This window comes from Tupaia chinensis, unplaced genomic scaffold, assembly GCF_000334495.1.
Source record: "Tupaia chinensis unplaced genomic scaffold, TupChi_1.0 Scaffold000513_1, whole genome shotgun sequence".
Classification (NCBI taxonomy): domain Eukaryota; kingdom Metazoa; phylum Chordata; class Mammalia; order Scandentia; family Tupaiidae; genus Tupaia; species Tupaia belangeri.
Genome location: NW_006160026.1, coordinates 1,991,320 through 2,005,356, shown reverse-complemented (window position 1 = coordinate 2,005,356; position 14,037 = coordinate 1,991,320). Strand labels below are relative to the sequence as shown.

The 14,037-nt window shown below is 40.3% G+C and overlaps 1 pseudogene; it reads right to left on the bottom strand.

Annotated features, from left to right (window-relative positions):
- Positions 1 to 2,500: 2,500 nt before the first annotated feature.
- LOC102475695 (zinc finger CCHC-type and RNA-binding motif-containing protein 1-like) lies at positions 2,501 to 13,216 on the bottom strand (annotated as a pseudogene).
- Between the last annotated feature and the right edge of the window lie 821 nt (positions 13,217 to 14,037).

The following is a 14,037-nucleotide window of genomic DNA, read 5'->3' as shown; positions in this document are numbered from 1 at the left end:
AGAGAGAGGAAATAATTGTGGGAGAGCAGCAGTGTCCCAGGTCTGAGACTGGAAGCCTAGAAAAAACAGCCTGTGAGTTTTAAGTCACCCCACATAACTATTGGGAGTCTGAAAAATCATGACACATTTTTACATAGAAAAACCTGAAAACAATACATCATGATTTTTCCAACACCTCATACAATTACATCAATCCATGTCTTCTACATTCACTTACTAGATTAGTCAAACTTTCTCAGATCCATCTAAATGAAGCATTTCAGATCTTCTCAGCTTCTCTTGTCTCAAGACATTTGGTCAGTGATTATAAGCAAGTCATAATGGGGCAACCAGTTCTGTAGGGATCCTACCAACTTCACATGGCATAGCCCAGCAGTACCTCACTCAGGCCCTGCCTGCTCTCCTCTTGCCTCTTGTATGAGTTCCCTTTTGATTCTGAAGCTCTCTGAAACACAAAGCAGAAGGGTCATTTCTTCCAATGACCATGCACTTACAGATGCAGTAGTTCATACAGTCTGTCTTAGCACAGACCCCAAAGATCTATCAATCAGTTATACTTTCACACTTACCAGTGCCCAACTCCATTATACTTTATTGGGTCTCCCTCCTTTCCTGTTCTAAGTGATGGGTAGTTATGGAAGAACTATACAGCTTAGATAGAGAAAAGATAGTCCCTTGTCCCTGGAGTTGGCAAATTAATAAATACAAATATTTAATGAGATTCCTGAACTTGTCTATTCATTAGAACCATCTTGGGATATTTAAAAAATCCTAAAGCCTAGGCCACTCCCAGTCCATTTCGTTACAATCTATGAAAGTGGGACACAAGCAGTATTTGTTTTAAACTCCTTAATGATTCCAATGTGCAAACCAGGGAACCCTTGAGCTAAACAATAGCAGCAGTAAACCAAAAGAAATAATCTATTGCAAATTTTAATAATAAAATTATTGTTCAGAAATTTTGAAGAAGAGGCTGGATGGTGGCACAGAAGTAAAACGTTGCTCTGGGAGGCTGATCCACATGGAAAAGTTCTGGTTCACATTCACAAACCTCCCTGAGTATGCTGGGCACACATGTACCATGATCTGGGACTAGGGTGGATTGTATTGTTGAGATCCTGTGGGGGGTGATGTCTCTCTTTCTATCTCTGTCTCTATCTCTCATGGAAGAAGCAAACTAAATAAATTTTGAAGAGAATATGAGTTCATCACCCTTGTATATGTTGTAAAGGGAAATACACTGATCCCTCAGAAAAACTCTTTGGGAAAGAGATGTGGAAAATACATGTCTGCAAAAAGCCCTGAGCCACTGAGAAATAATGTCTGCCATCAGGCACTTTTTCAAAGTGACCTTTGGCATGGACAAAAGAGGAAAAGATTGAGAAAACTAAGTGCCTTAGGATATCTGTGGCTTTCTTTAACATTTGGATATGTCCATTTTAGACTCATCTCCTATTCTTGGTATTCAGGAAAGAAACTTTCATAAAAATCCCTTGATAAGATCTATTGGCCAGGTCATCTACTTTCAAGTCTCCATGGCAGCTAGCCTTGTTAAAGAAGACATTTTGAAGCTGCATATCTAAGAGAGAGAAGTGAAACAGAGAATTTGAGGATGACATTTATATTTGTGGATAGGTAGACCTGGGAGGAAGTTAATTTTGCCCACCCTACTCCCTTTATGGAACTCTGACCCTAATGATAATTTGTTGAATAATGAATTCTTCAGATGCAGAGAGTCTACACTTTTCAGGGGTATCTGACTTTACCTGATACCAAGCCTGGACATCAGGATGGACATAAATTGTTTTTTCTTTATTCATGATGGAACACATGTGCCCACATGTGAAATACAGAGAAAGAGAGAGAAAGAGAGAGAGAGGGAAGCACCATTTGCAGGTTCACACTGTAATACCCTTCTTCCAGTACCCTAGTCCATCAGGGCCTGGGCATTTGCATGCATGCCAGGCATGGTTTGGACTGACTGGTTTTGGAATTAGAACTATTCTTTCTTCCTTTTCTTTCTTTCTTCTTTTTCTTTTTAGAAAGATTTTTTTTTTCCTATACGAAATGTACGCTTGAGACACGGAGACAGAAAGCAAGAAATCACCCCCCAGGGGTGATGGTCACATCAAAATCCCTTCTCCTTCATTCTCCTCTCAGATTTTGGGCACGTATGCACATGTGCCTGGTGTGAGTTTTAAACCGCTGGGTCTGGGACTCAAACTGTGGCCAACTATGTGGCAGTCCAGTGACGTAACCGTTATGCCATTTGCTGGTCCCAGAACTATGCTATTTTTAAAAAATGATTTATTGTTATTATTTCTTTAAGAACTACATTTGCCCTGTAGAATCTGACTTCTCTTGAGTGGCATACTGCTGATGTATGATGGAACTAGTTCAATAATTTGGGTTTTAAAGTCAGAAATAGCAGGGTTTAAGTGTAGATTTTTTTTGTACTTACAGAATTTTTTATTTTAATGTTTACATAATAAAAACAATCTTAATCACTAAGTTCTTCTTTATCACTGAAATATATGCTTTTCTTTATCCTGGGGTGTCTTGAACCATCTTATGTTGAGGGACCACCTGAACTAGGTTTCCATTTTTTTTGTTGTTCTTCAATTTTGGCTTGCTGGAAGGCTATGGCCTGACTGAGGCTCTCAAGAGCAGGATCTTCCCCTTCATCTTCACTTTCTTGTATCCCCTCGATTTCTACTTCTGGCTCAGGAATTTTCTTTTTTTCTTTCTTCTTTGGAGGTTCACATTTTCCAAGCATATTTTTAGGACAGGCGTAACTTAAGTGTCCACTTTCCCCACTTTCATAACACTTAGATTTGTCAAAGTAGTTCAGACTGCCTTCGGATGAACTCGGCTGCTCTTCCATTGTCGATAGCGATGCTTGCTTTAATCACTCTACCAAATAACTGTTTGTTGTTTATTGCCTTGGTGCAGTTTTGTGCAGAGTCTTTATCCAAAAATACTAAAAATGCAACCCCTTTACTCTTCCTGGTATCTTTATCTTTCATTATAGTAACCTTTACAACTTTGCCGTACTTGGAAAATATCTGGTTTAAGTCATTGTTTGTCAGGGAAAAGGGCAAGTTGAATACATACACAGTACTCTTACTAGGAGCCAATCCACCACTCGTATCTTCAGGCTAAACAAGCGGAGTCCTCGGCTCTCTGGGGGATCTTCCTCGCACCTCGCAGTGGCCTTGGCATCATGGGTCGCGAAAAGCCAGGCACCCAGATGAAAAGCATAAGCAAGCAACGTCTCTTCCCGGCTCTTGTTAGACACGGCCTGGGGGTGGGACCAGAGGTGGGCGCTTAAGTGTAGTTTTTTTACCCCCATCTTATTAGACTTGTAATTTTGTACAAAATTATTTATTATTTTGAGCCTGTTTCATCATTAGAAAAAAATGACAAGTACAAAAATCTAATAGGATTGTTTGGAAGAGTACTTGAAATAGTATAGATAAATCAGGCCAGCATCTAGGACAATTAAACAATAGTTTTCTTCATACTTTCCGTCTCTTTTTTTCCATTCCTGTGCCTTACTAAGGTAACTAATGCATCTGTAAAATTGTCATTGGGCAATAGGATCAATGTACAATTAAATATGAAATTGTGCTTGCTTTTTAATGTTACTTAAAAATTTTTTTGTCAGCATTTCTAATTAGTGTATGCAGTAGGGTATAAAGAAAAGACCAATGTGCCTGGTTCAAATATTTTTGAATAAAGAATGTATGAAAGAGGGGCCAGCAAATGGCATAATGGTTATGTCGCTGGACTCCCATGTAGCTGACCGTGGTTTGAGTCCTGGACCCAGTGGCTTAGAACTCATGCCAGGTGTGTGTGTGTGTGTGTGTGTGTGTGTGTATGTGCCAAGAATCCTGAGAGGAGAAGGGAGGAGAAGGGATTGCAGCATGGCCATTCCTCCCGGAGGGTGATTTCTTGCTTTCTCTCTCTCTGTCTCTCCCTCTCTGTCTCTTTGGTGAGCATAGGCACCCTATAGCAAAAATTTCTCTTTAAAAATAAAAGGATGCATGAAAGAGTTGTATAGTGGGGACCAGCAGTTAGTGTAATGGTTATGTCGCTGGACTCCCATGTAGTCGACCGCAGTTCGCGTCCCGGACCCAGTGGCTTAAAACTCACGCCGGGCGCATGTGCCTGTGTGCTCCAGATCCCGAGAGGGGAACGGAGGAGAAGGGATTGCGGCATGGCCATCCCCCCTGGGGGGTGATTTCTTGCTTTCTGTCTCTCTGTCTCTCTCTGTCTGTTTGGTGAGTGCACGAGCCCTGTAGCAAAAACTTCCCAAAAAAGAAAAAAAATGAGTTGTATAGTGACTTAAGAGATATGGGGATCAAGTTCAACAACTACTCAATTATGAAACATTGAACAAGTGATTGCCTTTCTCTGGGCCTTAATTTTTTTTTTTTTCCTTAAATACAAAGGGGTTAGGGAACTTGATCACTGTTATTTTTTTTTTTTCTTCCAGGCCTAACATTCTGAGATTTCGTTAATATGGAAGCTCTGTGTTTCCTCCTTCTGTACCTTGTTCATCCCACAGGTAGGGCACTAATCATGTTGTAATGCAGCTACACGTTTGCTTCCAGGTTGGGTGTGCCCTGTCCTTGACATGGGAGCCAGTAAGAACAGAGACTTGTAGCAAAGATGTTAGAGCTGGCCTGCTTTGGCATAGTATCAGGTCCTTCAGTTCCTGCTGGGCTGTCCTTAAGTAAATTACTTGACCTTTCTGTATCAATTTTCTCTTTGGTCAAATGGGGTTGAGGTTATGTGTGTCTCTATCTTAAAGGGCTGTTAGGATAATTAACTAGGTCAATAATTAAAAATCACATAGCATGCTTAATAAATATTAACTCTCAGTCTTAGGTTTTATCTCTCAGTCTCCAACACTTGGCCCAGTGTTTGGTGAAGATTAGACCATCAATATTTGTTGAGCATATGCATGAGCTATTTAAAAATATATCTGCAGAATGTGCCTTATACAAAGTATGTGACTTCTGATACAAAAAGAGTTGATCAGATAATCAGGATTCAGGAATTTCTGGCAGTCCTAAAAATTTATAAGTTCAGAAGCCACGGCAGAGACCAAAAGTTTTTCATCTGCCAGTTTGTCATGGGATCGTATGGATTAAGCCAGTGTATGGCAACGGCTTGGGATTCTGAAGTACTGGTGGTTTAACTCATGTTTGTTATCTTTATTGGCTTGTCTTCAGAGAAGTCTTAAGTGCAGCAAAGGAAGGTAACTTTTTTTTTTTTTTTTGGAGAGGTTTTCGCTATAGGGCGCGTGCGCTCGCCATACAGACAGAGAGAGACATAGAGACAGAAAGCGAGAAATCACCCCCCCCCCCAGAGGGGATGGTCACACCGCAATCCCTTCTCCTCCATTCTCCTCTTGGGATCTTGAGCATGCACGCACATGCGCCTGGTGTGAGTTTTAAGCCACCTGGTCCGGGACGTGAACCGCGGTCGACTCCGTGGGAGTCCAGCGACATAGCCATTACGCTAACTGCTGGTTCCAGGAAGGTATCTTAATTAGAGAAGAACAGTGGGGCCATCTCTTTGCCGAATGGGGTTCAACATTCCTTCTTTTCATTCCTAGTTCCTTTTTCCCAGTTCATCTGGTCATATGCCACTAGCGATTTACTTAAATTATTGGTGTCAATTTGCAGTCTAAATGTGGGTGCTCATGAACATGTGCGGTTAAAAAATTTCTTGGGCCAGCTAGTGGCATGGTGGATAGGATAACTGGATCCCATATGGTCCACTGTGTGGTTCGAGTCCTGGATCCAGCAGCTTGAGAAGCATGCTGGGTGCATGTTCATACATGCCCAAAATCCCAAGAGGAAAAGGGAGGAGAAGTGACTGTGGCATGGCAATACCTACGAGGGATGCTTTCTCACTTTTCTCTCTCTTTCTCTCTCTCTGGCAAATGTGCATACCCTATAGGAAATTTTTTAAATAAAGCTTTATAGAGATATAATTCACAGACCACACAATTCATTTGTTTAAATTGCACAACTCAATGGTTTTTAGTATAGTCAGAAAGTTGCACAACCATCATAATCAATTTTAGAGCATTTCTATTAATCCCTCAAAGAAACTCCATATGGATTTACAGTCATTCTTTATCATATGCAATAACTCTGTAAAATATATTTTGAACTGGCCCTGTGACAGGGCTGTGTACTGGTAAAACATCAGACTCTGTGGGCTGGGACCACATGGGAGCCCCAGTTTGATTCTTGGACCAACCTAATGTACCGATAGTACTTGCATTGCAGACTCGGAGGCTGAGGCAGGAGGGTCATGAGTCCAAGGCTGTCCTGTGGAATAAAGTGAGACCCTCTCTAGAAAAGCTAGGAAGTTGGGACCAGGAGACGGTTAATGGCTATGTCGCTAGACTCCAATGTAGTCGACTGTGGTTTGAGTCCCGAACCCAGAGGCTTAAACTCACTCTGGGCACGTGTGCATACTTGCATGTATGCTCAAGATCCTGAGAGGAGAATGGAGAAGGGATTGCAGCATGGCCATCCCCCCGGGGGCTATTTTTTTGCTTTCTGTCTTTCTGTCTCTCTCTGTCTTTCTGGTGAGTGCAGGCACCCTATAGCATAAACTTCTCCAAAAAAAAAAAAAAAGAAATAAAGAAGAGCTGGGAGATGGAAGCAGGATCGCAACCTGGTGAAACCTTGATTTAAAAAAATAATGAGACAAACAAAAACAAGTCTTTTTCCTTTAAAAAAAAATTGCCACTGGGCACAGGTGCTGGCTGGAGAGAGACAGAGAGAGGGAGAAGGAGAAGCTACCCTTCAGTGGGGCATGGTCACGCCACATCCCTTCCTCTCCATTTTTCCATCCTGTTGGAAATTTGGGCACATACATGTGCCTAGTGTAAAACAAAACTTATTGAATTCCTCTTGGAAATGTAAAGCTTCAGTGAGTCATCTAATACAAGGGGGCTTTAAAATGTTCGTGGAAAATACACATAAAATATATGCATAGATTTACATTTTTTAACTGAAATAAACTTGTATTTAACGCCAGCTTTCCACAATTTTTCTAAGTACCCTCCTATTTATTGAAATTACTGTGAGTGAAATGCTCTTCCAAGCATGTCGTGTTAGGGGGACAAACAAGTGAGACAGCAGCAATCCCAGCTCTCCCCGAGCTTTGCGTCTATCCTGGGGTCTACAGACGGGCCTCGAATAAGAAACAAAGCAGAAGAAAACATGTTAGTGATGAAAGGAGTAGGGAAGGTAGGTTCCTACTATGTGCCAGGCTTTCTGCCAGATCCCTCATTAGTGGAGGACTGGTATGTGTCTGACTTCAAAGACTGAATTCTTTAAAGGAGAGCATGACAGATAAAAACTCAATTGAAAGAGACTATGAGGCGTCTCACGTTAGTCAGCTGTCCAGATCTCCAGCTTTGCTGCCTTCCAAGCCAGCTGCCTCCTAAAACATTACTTCCTGTTGTTTCCAACAGAAATATAAAGTAAACAAGCCCAAGACCTTTGGTCATCAGACACCAACGTAAAGCCTTCTCTTCCCTGGATACAGTCAGTGTAACCAATAGCATCTTTGTCAGTGGAACTATGGGGGTGGGAGTGGGGAAAGGAGAGTCAAAGGGTAATTAAAGTGACTTACATTTCTCTTTTTCCTGCTGTAATCCGGAGGATTTGAATTCTCCAACAAATCAAATTCAGTTTGTGTTTTAACCTTCTTACATGAAAAGCCAGGTTTAAAAATAGCTGTCCATGCTCCAATGATTGTAAACAAACATTGGAGTATGGAGTCGATTGAAGGGCAACAGACATTACACATCCCTGCAGGAATGTGGGATTTAATATAAACGGAGTAACTTTTGTACATATGTGCTGTGTCTTCGTGCTGTGCTGCCAGCAGAGTTCTTTGGGGGAAAGAATCACCATAAATGTTAGAACTGAAAAGAACTTTAGAAATCATGTAGGCTTGGAATTGGAGGAACCGAGACAAGGAGAACATTCGTGGTTACATATTTAGTTAGTGGCACAGACAAGGGCACACTCTAATTGTCCAGGGTCTTGAGTAATATTAAAAAATGTGGAGCATTCGTTCATATACCTGTGCGCATATTTCTTGATTAATTGAGATGCGTATGGGATGGGCCATTGTAATGGGTTTGGGATCAGGGGAACCAGCATTTAAATCTCAGTTCTCTCATTTACCATATGGTGAATTTGAACAAACTGATTAATTTCCTTAAGCCTCAATTTATCATACTTAACTGAGGGGAAAATATCTTCTATATTAAATTGTTTGAAGGCTTAAACGGAATTTATAAGTCAATCTTTTAGCTCCTAGGGTGTTTAATAAATGTTTGTTTTTTTTTTTTCTTCTCCTTTTCCTCTTCATTCAGGATGTTTTATATACCTTTTCACAATTTTCTGAATTCTGAAGTCAATGCATCACTGTTTTGTGAAGTAGCAAACCACCTTTCACAAAGTGGCACAGGAGTGATCTTACATCATACCTGTGGTTGTTCCCACCTACTCCATTCCAGGCTCTTACAGACATTTCTAACTTTCGCAAAATCATCAAACCTAGTTGTCACTGTTTCCATCTTCGAGGTTGAAGAACATGATGTCCAGAGGGGGTAATCAACAATCTGAAGATCTCGTGGTTATAAGTCAAGTCTGTAAAGCCCAAGCTTGTCCTTGTACTTATACCAGCTCATTAAGGGTCTGATCACAAACACTTTTATTTTTCAAATAGCATAAAATACTGGGAAACATCTATGGGTAGAAAGGGACTGATTTTAGAGTCAGAGTGCAGGATTCAAATCACAGCTCTCTTGAACATGTATCAGCTTTGTGGCATTGAGAAGCCTGTTTCAATTCTCTCTGCTCTCTATTCTCTCTTGCAGAGGGTTAATGATAATAATTACAACAAAAGTAAAGAAGTAAAGAAAATATAAATGACATTGTGAAGGCTGAATAAATATGATGGGGAACATTCTTAGCAAAGTGTCAAATAATGTCACACACTTATGAGGTCAAAGTGTCAAATAATGTCACACACTTATGAGGTCACCTTGCCCTCTGCACACTTGGCCTACCAGCTAGAAATTTGTTCATGCTTTTCACAATGACCACACAGAAGAGAAACACTTCAGATTCTTCCTCATGATAGCTGTTTGGATTTGACTGCCACTGCTCCTGTTGAAAACACAGGTAAGGGGGGTCAGCAGGTGGAGGGGCGGTGGACTCCCACATGGCCCACCACAGTTTGAGTCTTGGACCTGGTGGCTTGCTCTCACTTTCACACTTTTCCTTTCTCTCACTGTCTCTGGTGAGCACAGGCGCCCTATATCAAATTAAAATAATAAAATAAATAATTCTAAACAAAACAAAACACAGGTAAGACATTGATATTGGAGATGGAAACTTTCAGGGATCCTCTCAACTTTTTTTCCTCAAGATTGTCTAGTCAATTAAAAGAAATATCTAGGTTATTTGTTCTGTGCCCTTGGGCTTGTGGTGGGATTGCTTTGACAGAGTGGTAGGGGTTTTTTAACATGGACACTCGGGGAGTGCTCATTTATGGGGAGAAGTGGGGGTTGCTTTGGAAGAAACCATTTACAGTATCATGTCAAACCCTTTCTATAAAGAGCCCCTTCTTTATATAATTTAACCTCAGAGTTATAGGCCACAGAGCAACAACAAAAATAGATTATTTTCCCTAACTAATCTACATGAACATTATTTCTGGACAATGAATTATGTAGTCCTTCAATTTTTTTCCCCTGTTTTCTCTGGGTTCTAGGAATGTCAGAACCCAGAAGTGCACACAGCTATATGTATCTTCCCACCTAACTCCTTGGGTACTATTTTTTTCTACTCTGTGTGTGTGTGTGTATGTATATATATATATAGTTTTCATTGCAAATTGTCTCAAACAACTTGTCAGAAGTATAAAATTAAATGGGGTAAGTGAAGAGAAGAGGATAGAGAAAGATAGCAAGTGAACAATAGAGAGGTAGGACGTTAGTGAGAAACAGATAGGGCTTATTAACTGTTGATGATGACATGTATAGTATTCTCAACTGGATTGGTCTGAGAAGTATTTCATGATGGGCAAAGTATTTTTACAAGCAAGATGAGAAATAGCAATCGACTGTTTTAAAAAATAATTAGAATAATAAAAATAATGATTGGGGAAAACATAGAAAAGATATTGAATGTTGAAGTGGGGAGATTAATGTCTCTGTACTGACGGACATGCATGGCATTCCCTTTTGAAAAAACAATGTAATACACTGTAAAGTTATATGTAATCCAATGTAATATAAAGAAGATTATGATGATGATAATAAAAAAAAGTATAAAATTAAATATGGACTAGATAGATAGATACTACTTAGGAATGGGTGAAAATACAAAGTTAGCAAAAATGATTCTCATGAAAGAAGCACCAATAATACAATTAAAATGAAGAGTAAAAAGTGTCACAGGTTTTCTATCAGTGTTCATCACAGGGCAGGTATTATAATTGTGATTACTACTAATCGTATTAACTCACACACATTTGTGTTAATATAAATTTGTCCCAAAATACAATGGATCTTCAAACAATTCCTGGAAAGGACCTGTTACTGAAGCAGACCAGCTTGAGGTCTAGCAGGATGGCAGCCATTTTGAAATTAAGAAAGGCCTCTGATGAGAATAATCTGATCAAATACTGAGTCAGGGGGAGATCTGCTTGAGGAATGGTCAGGTGAGAAATCAGGAATTGGTATTTAAAAAAAAGAAGAATAAGAATAATTGCTCCAAGGAAAACAATTGACTTCGATTGATAGTAGTGAGGAATGATTTGCATGTGCTTATATCTTGTATTGGGGCATCAAAAAAGTCATGATGTATTTTTTTCTGTTTTTCTGTGGAAAACGCATCACGACTTTTCCAACAAACCAATATCTATAATACTGAACACATGCTGAGCTTCTTGAGACAGTTTTATGGTGCTTGCTGGGCTGTCTCCCTCTAACCCAGTTGCAAAATTAAACTGCCTTCTTCTCTAGCCTCTGCTTCTCATTTCATTGGTCACAATTAGAAGCAGCTGAACTTAGTTTGCAGGACACATTATGAAAATACTATGTATGGATTTAAGCATCCTCTTTTTCTTTTCTTTTGTACCCAAGCCTAATCATACGTTAATTCTATTTCCCCACAAACTATCTGAAGTCTCTTGTTAGCACCTTGCTTCTCTGCTGTACAGACATCTCTGGAAGGAGGAAAAGAAGAGAGTTGGGACCAACATGAGCCTGCCCTTGTTATCCTTATGACTCAGTTCTCTGGACAGTGCCTGACACAGGGCAGATGCTAAAACATTTTTTTGAATGAATGAGTAATAATGGTGACTTACATCATGTGGTCATTAAATATACCACCACATCTGTTCTCATAGAATTCACATGGCGTATAATACTCAACCTTCATAGTAATCTTATAAGTAATGAATTTACAAGATTATTACCTACCCTTCACAGATGCATACATCACAGCACAGAGAGGTTAACTAACTTAATGTTAGTGTAGGGCATAGTCTACAGTTTCAACTCAGAGTAGAACGAAGAAATAAAGAACGAATGAACAAATGAATGAATAAGTAAACAAAGCATTTTCTCTGTGATAGAAGGCAAAGATTGAGAAGTTGAAAGGTCTGGATCAACTTGACCAATTTCAGTTTATAAAGAGTTACTTATAATGTATGTCTCTTAGGTGGATGGTAGAGATATTCCATGATGGAAATTTATAAACAAAGGTGTTCCTGGGAGTGTCAGAAATAAAAACCGAATGGCCAATAAAAAGTGACGTGTCAAATTTCATTCACCATCTTCCTTATCACCCTTGATTTTTATGCAATTGCTACAATAATTGTTACCTATAGGGTACTTCAGTGTTAGAGTGACAGACATGCTTTACAAATTCATTTTTTAATTCTCTTGTCCACTGTACCATCTCTGTGAAACTTGTGAACTTCGAAGAAAGCTGAAATTAATCTAAATGGTTATGAATCTTATGTAATTCATTTATTCAGGGTCCCATAAAAGGCATTAAAATTTAAGGGACTGGAATAAAAATGAATGTAATTGCACCTGGTTTGAGATTCCTTTCCATTCTGCAGTTCCCTTTTCATTTTACTACCACTTAAGTTTTCAGTGTTTAATTGGAATGCTGAATACTGATCACTGGAGCATGTGGGCTTACAACTGAACGGCCCATTTATAAATAATGTAGCCTCAGTGGCTTGCACCTTTGTTGTGCAAAAAGCAAAGTGTTTAGAAAAGGAAGAGTGTCTCTGAATCTTGAGTTCCTCACTGAGGTCTGGGGGGCATTGTTTGCGGTGAACAAATGGACTTCATCCCACCCCTGTGAGTACTCTGTCTCAGTCACCTTGCTCCAGTGCCTTTGCCGTCAGAAACCCAACAGAACATATTGTATAAGGCATTTCTTGCTCTCTCAGGTCTCCAAGCCATCTGGCAAGTCTTTTGTCTATTGCTCTTACAAATGGCAAGCTGGCACGTGAGCAAATTGTCACAGGGGAGAGCGACTGACAACACTGACGGCTCTTGGGTCACTTGCTCTATTAAATGAGATAACATATTTGAAGGTACCCAACACAGAGCATGTCCAAGTAGAGGATGGAATTCATCATGGGATGGATGGGGAGGTGTCTTTGAATCATCAAAATATTAAGCACAAAGATGAACAGTTTCTCACCGATGCGTGCTGATCTTCTCAGTAACAATATGTGTTCAAAGTTCCGTGACAATTTTGGTGTATAGCGAAGTGATGGGGTTAAAACCTCAGTTCTATTGACCTTTAATTTATAAGCTGGGCTAGTGCCATTTCTACCCAGCTATAGCTTTCTGATATTAGAAAAAAAAAAAAAGTCACATGTGAAATCAGAGGGGTTTCCTAACATCAAAATTTGAGACATTTTTCTTCCCAATATAGTTCCTTAAAGTTATCCTGAATTTCTTCAGGTAGTTGTTTGCAGGGAGGTGAGAGCTTTTGCTGTTTTCTACTTTGGGGAAGAAGGTGGTCTATGTTGATAATGAGGTGCTCAAAGCAGGTGGGCCTGGGAAGCATTTCCCATTCACCTGTCTCACCTGTTCTTTCTGGAAACAAGTGAAGACAACTACAGCTGCCATTGGGTGGAGAGAAAGCTTGACTTAGTCTGTTATTAACAGACACAGAGAAGCCACAATAGCAAGATATACTGGGTATGAAGTCTGAAGTCAGAAAAAATGCTAAGTTTGCATTTTGGGTTTGGTTATTAGCTGTGGTCTTTGAGCAAGTCTACCAGCATATCGAAGTCACCCATCTACAATGCAGGTTAGAGTCTGTGTGCCAAAAGGCCGTGGTGAGAGGGAGTCCCTGGACTCACGTGTACTACACTAGCGGCTGTGTGGTGCCTTGTCTGCAGCCCCTGTGACTTCTGACTGCCCACAGTGAGTATTCTTTTGTACCCTACTGAGGGGAACCACTTTGTCTTGGATTTTCTGGGATGTCACTCTTCTTGGGTCTGGAGGTGGTTTGTAGTAGCCTGTAGCTAACTGATCTGAGGGTTCCTAGTGTCAGGCCTCTTGTTTTAAGGTAGGGCAACTCTGATGCCACTCAGACTTCACAGCCCCAGTGGGGGCAGGCTGAGACTGTACCTCCCCCAAACCCATCTCTGCCTGACTTGTCCACTTGCCAATATTGACAGCTCTCCCTCTTTAACTACTAGCTTCAAAACCCCCATCACAGGCTCTGCTTCTAGGGAACCTGACTGACTGCAGTGTCTGCTGTGAGGCAGCGCTCAGAGTTTGTCAGCTCTCTCCTTTCACCCCCTGTCTATCAATTGCTTCTGAATACTAGATTTATTTTGCTTGTGTGAAGATCACTATAAAATGAAAGAAAGGTTAAAAAAAGTCTTAAGGCCCAGTATGGATGGCTGTCACTCAGAACTCTGCACTGCTGGATCTGCAGA